At 39.2% G+C, this 7,615-nt stretch overlaps 1 long non-coding RNA gene across 3 annotated transcripts; it reads left to right on the top strand.

Annotated features, from left to right (window-relative positions):
* Positions 1–286: 286 nt before the first annotated feature.
* On the top strand, positions 287–7,124 carry LOC308189146. Of its 3 annotated transcripts, none has more exons than XR_013946046.1 (3): positions 287–2,687; positions 3,115–3,282; positions 3,566–7,124. It is a non-coding gene; the product is annotated as an uncharacterized lncRNA (long non-coding RNA). The 3 variants fall into 3 exon arrangements; XR_013946047.1 differs by having other exon boundaries at positions 3,115–3,211; XR_013946048.1 differs by having other exon boundaries at positions 287–2,284; positions 2,409–2,687; positions 3,115–7,124.
* Positions 7,125–7,615: the final 491 nt, after the last annotated feature.

The following is a 7,615-nucleotide window of genomic DNA, read 5'->3' on the forward strand; positions in this document are numbered from 1 at the left end:
AGATTCAGATATGATATGGGAAAAAAAATGAGTATTACATAAATGACCTCCCAAGATGGGAACAACAGACAAGTGCACATACTTGCAGATAAAAGCCAGAAGTTTAAGAAATAAGATAGAGGAACAGGAATGTCCTCCCTTGCATAAAAAATTGACATGCCAGACCTTTTAAACTTGATGGGAAGAAGACAATCAGTGGCAGACTGTAATATTAAGACAAGAAAATATACCTGAAATAGAATAAATGTACCCAGGACAAAGTCACAGTGTACGTTCAAGAGATCAAAATCAAATCGAATGGACAAATTAACCACCTCAGTGAGTGACTTAGAATTTATATGGACTTAAATTCCAGGCCTGTATTGGACAAATGTAGTATTGGGTCTCTATTAGCGACCATCACAAAGGATAGCAACACTGACTGCAATATTTTGAGAAAAATGAGGCAAGTAGCAGTTGTAGTAGGGGGACTTCAATTACTCCCAGTCAGACTGAGTGAACATCATACTGAGATGCATGCAGAGATAAGAGTGTTAGACATTATGAATGACTCTTTCATGGAATAAGTGGCTACTGAGCCCACACCCAAAAACATAAACTTTGACTTTGCGCTGAATAACTAGCAGGATCTAATCAAAATCTCGCAGCTGAATTGCTGCTCTCTAACAGTACCATGCACTTACTTAGCACTCCTACAAAGGCAGCAGAACTCAAAAATCCACACTGGTTGTGTTCTACATCAAAAAGGACATTCATAACAATATATCTGAGAGGGATAGTCTGAGGAAGTAAATTCTCATAGGCATGTAAGCTACTGGAGATCTAATACTGGAATCAGCATTAGTGCTTAACACACATGGAAATGACAGAGAAAATACAGAAGGAAGCTGAAATCATTCTCCAGCAAAGTAAAAGAGACGGCCATAAAGAAGAATGAATCCTTCAAGGGGCTGGAATTGTATTTAAAACAAGAAAATACAAATTATCAGAAGTTCTAGTAGATTACATGTAAAAACTTGATTAATTAATTAGGTGGAATGGGAAAATAATTTGAGGATCCGCTAGATAAAATAATCCAAGCTAGCACTGGGAAATATGATTATACTTCAAACACAGCAAGAAACATACCTGTGTCCATTGGGCCAGCTGGTGACTGGTATGAAGTGTGCTTTGACAGGGAAATGAATTCTTCCCATCAGCGTTCCCTGTGGAAAAGAAATTAAGAGACTTCCATGCTAGAATGCTGTTCTCAGGTGGGAGAGGGCTCAGCAAACAATCTGTCTGAAGTTGAATTTATTGTGGAAGCAGCTACTGATAAAACATTGAGAAAAAAAGATAAAATACTATGAAAAGGAACTAAGAAACCACCACTATTGCAAGAATTCTAAAATAACTCAGGCATGAAACAGTTGAAACGCTCTCATATGAGACTGGGCAGTAAATAAAATAGTAGATGAAATTCAATCTTGATAAATGCAAAGGAAGTGAAATGCAGTGTAGATAAATGTAAAGAAATTGATGCTCCTGGAAATACTGAGTCTGTCCCAAACAGATTGGAAATATAAGCATAGGACCAAAAGCAACAAACAAACAAACAAACAAAAAAAAAACAGAAAGAGACACGTAATACAGGAAAGTATAGGTAAACTGTGAGACAATATGAGAGACAGTATCCATTGAACCTTACAACATATAAGGGAAGCATAGTGCTCGAAAGGTATTTTGAGAGACAAAATGAATTGAGTTTGCAGGTATTTATGTGGAACGCATTTTAAGTATGAAGGGTGCCTGGAAAAAAGGTTGTCTGAAAATTTGACGGGGAACGGGAGGCCAATACATTGTGCAAAACAAATTCGTATGGCAAATGTCATCTGCCATAGATAAATGGCAGACAAAAGAAAGAGTAATCTGTGAAGTGTAATGAAATCAAACCCAAGTAATTTATGACTGATGCAGCAGAGAAGGGAAAATCACTGGAGGGATAAAAATAGAAAAGGAACAATGGTAGTAGCTGAGAAAAATCATTACAATAGATACGACAACATCAGAATTGCATTTTTGAAAATCAGAGAAAGAAATATTGATGTAAATGAGAAGGGAGATGAGCCTAGACACAAATTTTAGCTAAACAGGGTGATAGGAAAGCTGCATGTTCGATATGTTTTCCATTGAGTCTTCTGGATATAACTTTAGTGGCAGGATCTGCAGCAATGTCTGAGCTGAGGATAATGTCCTCTGTGTGCACGAGTGACAGCGGTTGGTGCCACAGTGCCTGCAAAGGAAGGTAAGCAACCCAGGGGAAAGGGGGAAGGTCTCTGCTTTAGTTCTGTCAAACTCGAGCTAACAAAGATGTACAAAATGATATTTTTTCCTTATGTTACAATAGCTGTTTGATGATGGATTTGCAGGACTAGAACTTCACACAGAGGCATGTTGATGTCTGCGTTTCTACACTGGGCGCAGAGGGTATGGAAGGCAGGAGCTGGCTGTTTGTGAGTGTCCATCTGAGCACAGGCACCTTACTGCGACCTGACTGCAATAGAAAAAGATTAGATCCATCTTTCCTAATCCTTGGATTTAACACCTGCATCCCATATCAGCAAGTTACAGAGGGAATAGTGTGCATCTCTACCTAAACCTAAAAAAATGACACATTGCTCAGCATGATGATTTCCACAGAAATAAAGGTATAGGTAGCCCTAATTCTAATATTTCTTAATCTTTGCAATCTTAAGGTATTTTTAATTCAGAAAGCTTTTCTAATGAAGATAGAATATATTGAATATACAGAATATTGAATATGTGGAAAATATATATACTGCTGGTTTTCACTTTTCCTGGACTCTTTAACAACATGTGTACTACATAATCAACAAATTCCATAATTAATGAATGGAGGCTGAGCCTGGCCTAAGGAGTGCATGAAATATCAGTATACATAAAGGGATCCTTGGCAGCATTTACAGTAAACCTTGTAGAAATCTGCAATTTATTATTTCATAGTCTTATTGTTTAGAAACCATTGATGTTGGATTTCCTCTCTTTGCAATTTTAAAAAGAAAAGATAACCCAATTCAGTCTTTTTTCCCTTTATATTTTACCATAAAATGCTAGACAAAAGAGCAGAGATCACTGAGAGAGGTGCTTGCTGTAATGGTGCAGTTAAAGAGTGAAAGCTGGAACAATTCGCTTTGGGAAGATACTTGAAAAGGTCAGTCTCCCTACTACAGATGGTGATGTTTTGATGGATAAAAAAAGAGTTTGCTGTTTGGATTCAGACAGGTAGGTCATGGCTTTAACTGTCTGCTCACTGACAGGAAAAAAGAATAGATACAGGATTTCATATTATTATTTCGCCGTTCACAGTTGATGGATGAGTTAAAAACATACTTTTCTTGAGTTTATTCCCTAGGTGAGGAAATGTTGCATTATTGTATTTCTTTCTTTGAAAACTCAACACTTTCATTAAACTAAGGATGATATTTTTAAGGTAATTTATGTGAGTTTGACTGTGTTCTCTGCTGACTTACTATTGTATAACTCCCTCTAAAAATTGTCTTTACAGAACCACAACAAAGATTCTTTTTTCTTAGGACAAAAGTACAGTTAGAAGATATTATTTTCGCTCCTCCAGCAGTTGAAGAGTGGCACTGAAATAGAGATTCAGAAACCTACACTTGCAACAGGCTGTGCACTGAAGTACAGAGCTGGAGAGAAAACTATTGGAACGTGGAGATAATTGAAAGACCTGATGTGTTTGACATGACCTGATATACCGAAGTATTTTTACACATTTTTAGATATTAAGGTAACAATGAAGCTGCCATGACATTTTCATAGTAGATACATTATTTCAGCTTATCATAATTTTATTCTAAAATTACCTTTTAAGATATTCTTTTTTGTGTGTGTGTATGAGCATAAGGTGCTAAACTGACAACACTTACCATCTATTTAATGGGTATAGCAATGTAAGTATACTGCCCAGCTCCCAGCAGTGTGCCATTAACACCTCATTTCTTGAACCAGGAAGGCAGCTGCACATTTCAATACCCTTGATTATCTGCTGAGATTGGCAAAGGCCTTGCAGGAATACAAGGATCAGACATTCTCTCTGAAGGCTTCTTTCAAGTGGAGCATGAGCTCTCCCTTCTTTTCCTGTAATTTGAAATAGTCCTAATCTACTAAAGGAGGTTAAAATCTACTAAGGAGGACTCATCTTTTAATAGATGATTTAATAGCCAGAAACTTCCAAAGAATGGTATCACAGATAAACTGTTTTTTTCTAGTTATTTTCTGTGCTATATGTTTTGTTTACTTCTAATTATCGAATTAGGAGAATTTGTTGCTAATTCCTATTTAAGTAGTCTTTAGAAGCTTAGGGAAACAGTAAATTAATTTTAAATACTTTACAGTTCTTGTACTTCTATTTTTTTTTTTCTGTCGAGGAATGAGGTTGAATTATTAAAACTGACTACAGAAGACAACAAAGAACACGTGCGTGCAAATTTCCAGAAATAAAAATAAGTGTGAATATTCCTATGGAGGGAAAAAAAGGAGAAGGAAGAATAAAAGGAAAGATTTGGGATAGGAAAGAGTAAATGGGAATGGTTGTTGAGGGAAGGCAGAAGGGCTGAGAGGGCTCAAGTCGTAGGATGGAGGGAGGAATGAGGAAGGCACGGTTGGACACAGTGAGGTGCTGATGAGGAGCAGGGGCAGGCAGCCCTCAACTTCTTCATCACCTAGGCTCATGTAGGTAGCAACTGGAATAAACCCAGTGTTAGCATAGCTTCATGCCCAGTGCACCCTGTCAATAAGCACACAGAGTCGGAATCCACATGAAGGTCTAATTCATTCATTCTGCAGAATAGGGTACTTGATGATCTTTTGCAAAGCAAGCACACCTCTGACTTGCAGCAGAGGTTGTTATTTAGACACAGCTAATTTGTGAAACTCTCCCTCTGGCTACTTCTGATAGGTTGTTCCAGCTCGCCCAGCTTATCTCCTGTTGAGCATGCATGGTACAGAAGGCCAGCGGCGGGGGGGGGGGGGGAGACCAAATCCCGCATTTCCCTACATTTCCCTTTTCATGGGTGTGATTTTTAATGTGCTAATGACCTTTAATGAGCAAAAGGGTACTATGGGTCAGCATGGAATCTTTCTTCAGCTGTTCTCCTCCTTGCTTTCTTGCTTTCATCCCTTATCTCCTTTGCTTTTGCTAGCTCAAGGCTACCAGTCTCCTTGGTTTCTTCAGCTCTGGACTACGGTTTCTCTCCTTTGAGACTACAAAACTCATTTTAAGGCTTCATAGTTCTCACCACATTGCTCTTGTCCATTTCCGCCAATTTTAAGAAGCACTCTATATTATCTATATCTTGTCTTGCTAACATTACTTGCTTAGGTCAGTTAAACACAGCACTACACAAATTTAGACAGCTAGGCATGGATTGCAAGGCACAGCTACGTATGACTACTATAACTACAATTAATATGACAAACAAAGACAGTTGTTTTAACCACCCAAGGTTTGGCAACCATGACACAAGCCAGGAGAAATCTAGTCCACTGTTAAAGGCTGCATGCTGAGACACTTGTTGAAACAAATGGGATGCTTGCTAGATTCGGTTAATATCTGTTTGAATTTGCTTTTTCTCATTTACACAGACTCAGCAGCTGCGGTTTATCACAGCACAGATGCCTCCTTGAGCTGCCAGTAGTGTGTCTAAGGCAAGGCGATTTTCCAAGGCTATTTGAGATACCTGTTTTATTTCTGTTTGTATTTGACTGAGAGCATCAGTGATGGCATTGCTTACAATTTCTAGTGTTGCAGAAATATTTGCTATTGCCCTCTCAATTTTTGTCATTCCCAGTGAGGGGATTAAAGCCCTCTACAAAGCATGAAACCAGGTATTTCTATCTGAAAGGAGATTATAAATGTCTTGTTTTTCCCACGGCAACATAAAGCTAGCCTCTGATCTTAGCCATCCCCTTATATCTGAATGTTTATGGAGTCTAACATCTGGAACTAAGGATTCCAGGACACAGGTCCCATAGCATCCAGGGGGGAGTGCTTTATGTGCCATGGGCCACATAGCCCATATACTCTTCCTGGGGCTATCCACCAGTGGAGGCCAATAGGCCTGCTTCTATTTAGATGGGTTAGATGAGGCCCTGAGCATCTAGTGTGTGGCATCCCTGCCCATGGCAGGGGGGTTGGAACTAGGTGATCTTTGAGGTCACTTCCAACCCAGGCCATTCTGTGATTCTACGATTCTGTGACTCTGTGATTCTATTTCCATAATTTTTTATGATAGTGTAATTGGTAGTTTCATCTGTAATAACAGTTCTACATTGTTTGGTCAGATTCCAGGAACCTACATACGAGCCCTGGGTGGCACTCTTCGTATTGGTCCTATTAATTGAGACTATACATGACAGACTTTCCCTTTCAATAGGATACACAGGGACAGAGGGAAACTGATGGAGAGGAGATACTAGCATTGCTCCAGTTTGCTAACTGCCACACATCTGTCTTGTTCACTGTGAGTGGTATAGCACACAGGCAAGTTCTCTCATTTGCTAAGACAGGTATGCGAGTAGACACACAACCAGATGATATATTTGCAAAACAGGTTAAGTTGAAAGATAACTGAACTATAGAATTCTGTGTCCAAGGATTGGAACTGTAGCTCAGTCCTGTTAAGGAAAATATAACTGTTATAAAGATAATTTTGTCTTATTAAACAGCAGTTTCAAGTCCTCAGTTGGTTCAGCTTGCCACAAATTTTTTTGCGCTCCTTCTTCTGGTGGTGTGTCTCCCATCTCTCCCTCTGGTGGTGCTGCTTTTATGTGGGTGTAATGAATCCATGATTTGATCCCTTCCACTTTGATTGCAGTGTGGACATGGAGCAAGACAGTGTAAGGTCCTTTCCATTTTTCCTTTAGAGGCTTGTCTTTCCATATTCTGATCAGCACATGATGTCCAGGTCAGAATGGATGCACCAGAACATCCAATGGAACCGGTAGTCACTCCTGTACTAATCTGTGAAGAGAATACAACACGGCGGACAAAGACAGCAAATAATCTTACCCAAGCTTTCCCCCTTATATGCATTTGACTCCCTTCTGTTACCAATTAATTTACAGGGTATGGTTTGCCATATAACGTCTCAAATGGACTTTTTCCCTATTCTGGGGGTTATCCTGACTCTTAGCAAAGCTATTGGTAGGGCCTCTGGCCATTTCAGTTGAGCTTTGTGGCAAATTTTAGTTAACTGCCTTTTCAGTGTTTGATTCATTCTTTCTACTTGTCCGCTCGACTATGGTCTCCAAGCAGTATATAAATCCCACCTAATCTGTAATGCTCTCGATATTCCTTGAACCACTTTTGATATAGCATGATGTCCATTGTCTGAGGAGAGTCCAAAACAAGGATATTCCAAAACAAGGGATTACTTCTTGCAGTAAAGCCTTTATGACCTCCTTAGCTTTATTAGTTTGGTGTGGGAAGTCCTCTGGCCATCCACTGAATGTGTCCTCCAGCACTAGGAGATACTGATACGATCTTTGTCTAGGCAATGCAGAAAAGTCCACTTGTTAATACTCCCCAAGTTTC

This window comes from Anser brachyrhynchus, assembly GCF_964034855.1.
Source record: "Anser brachyrhynchus genome assembly, chromosome: 2".
Classification (NCBI taxonomy): domain Eukaryota; kingdom Metazoa; phylum Chordata; class Aves; order Anseriformes; family Anatidae; genus Anser; species Anser brachyrhynchus.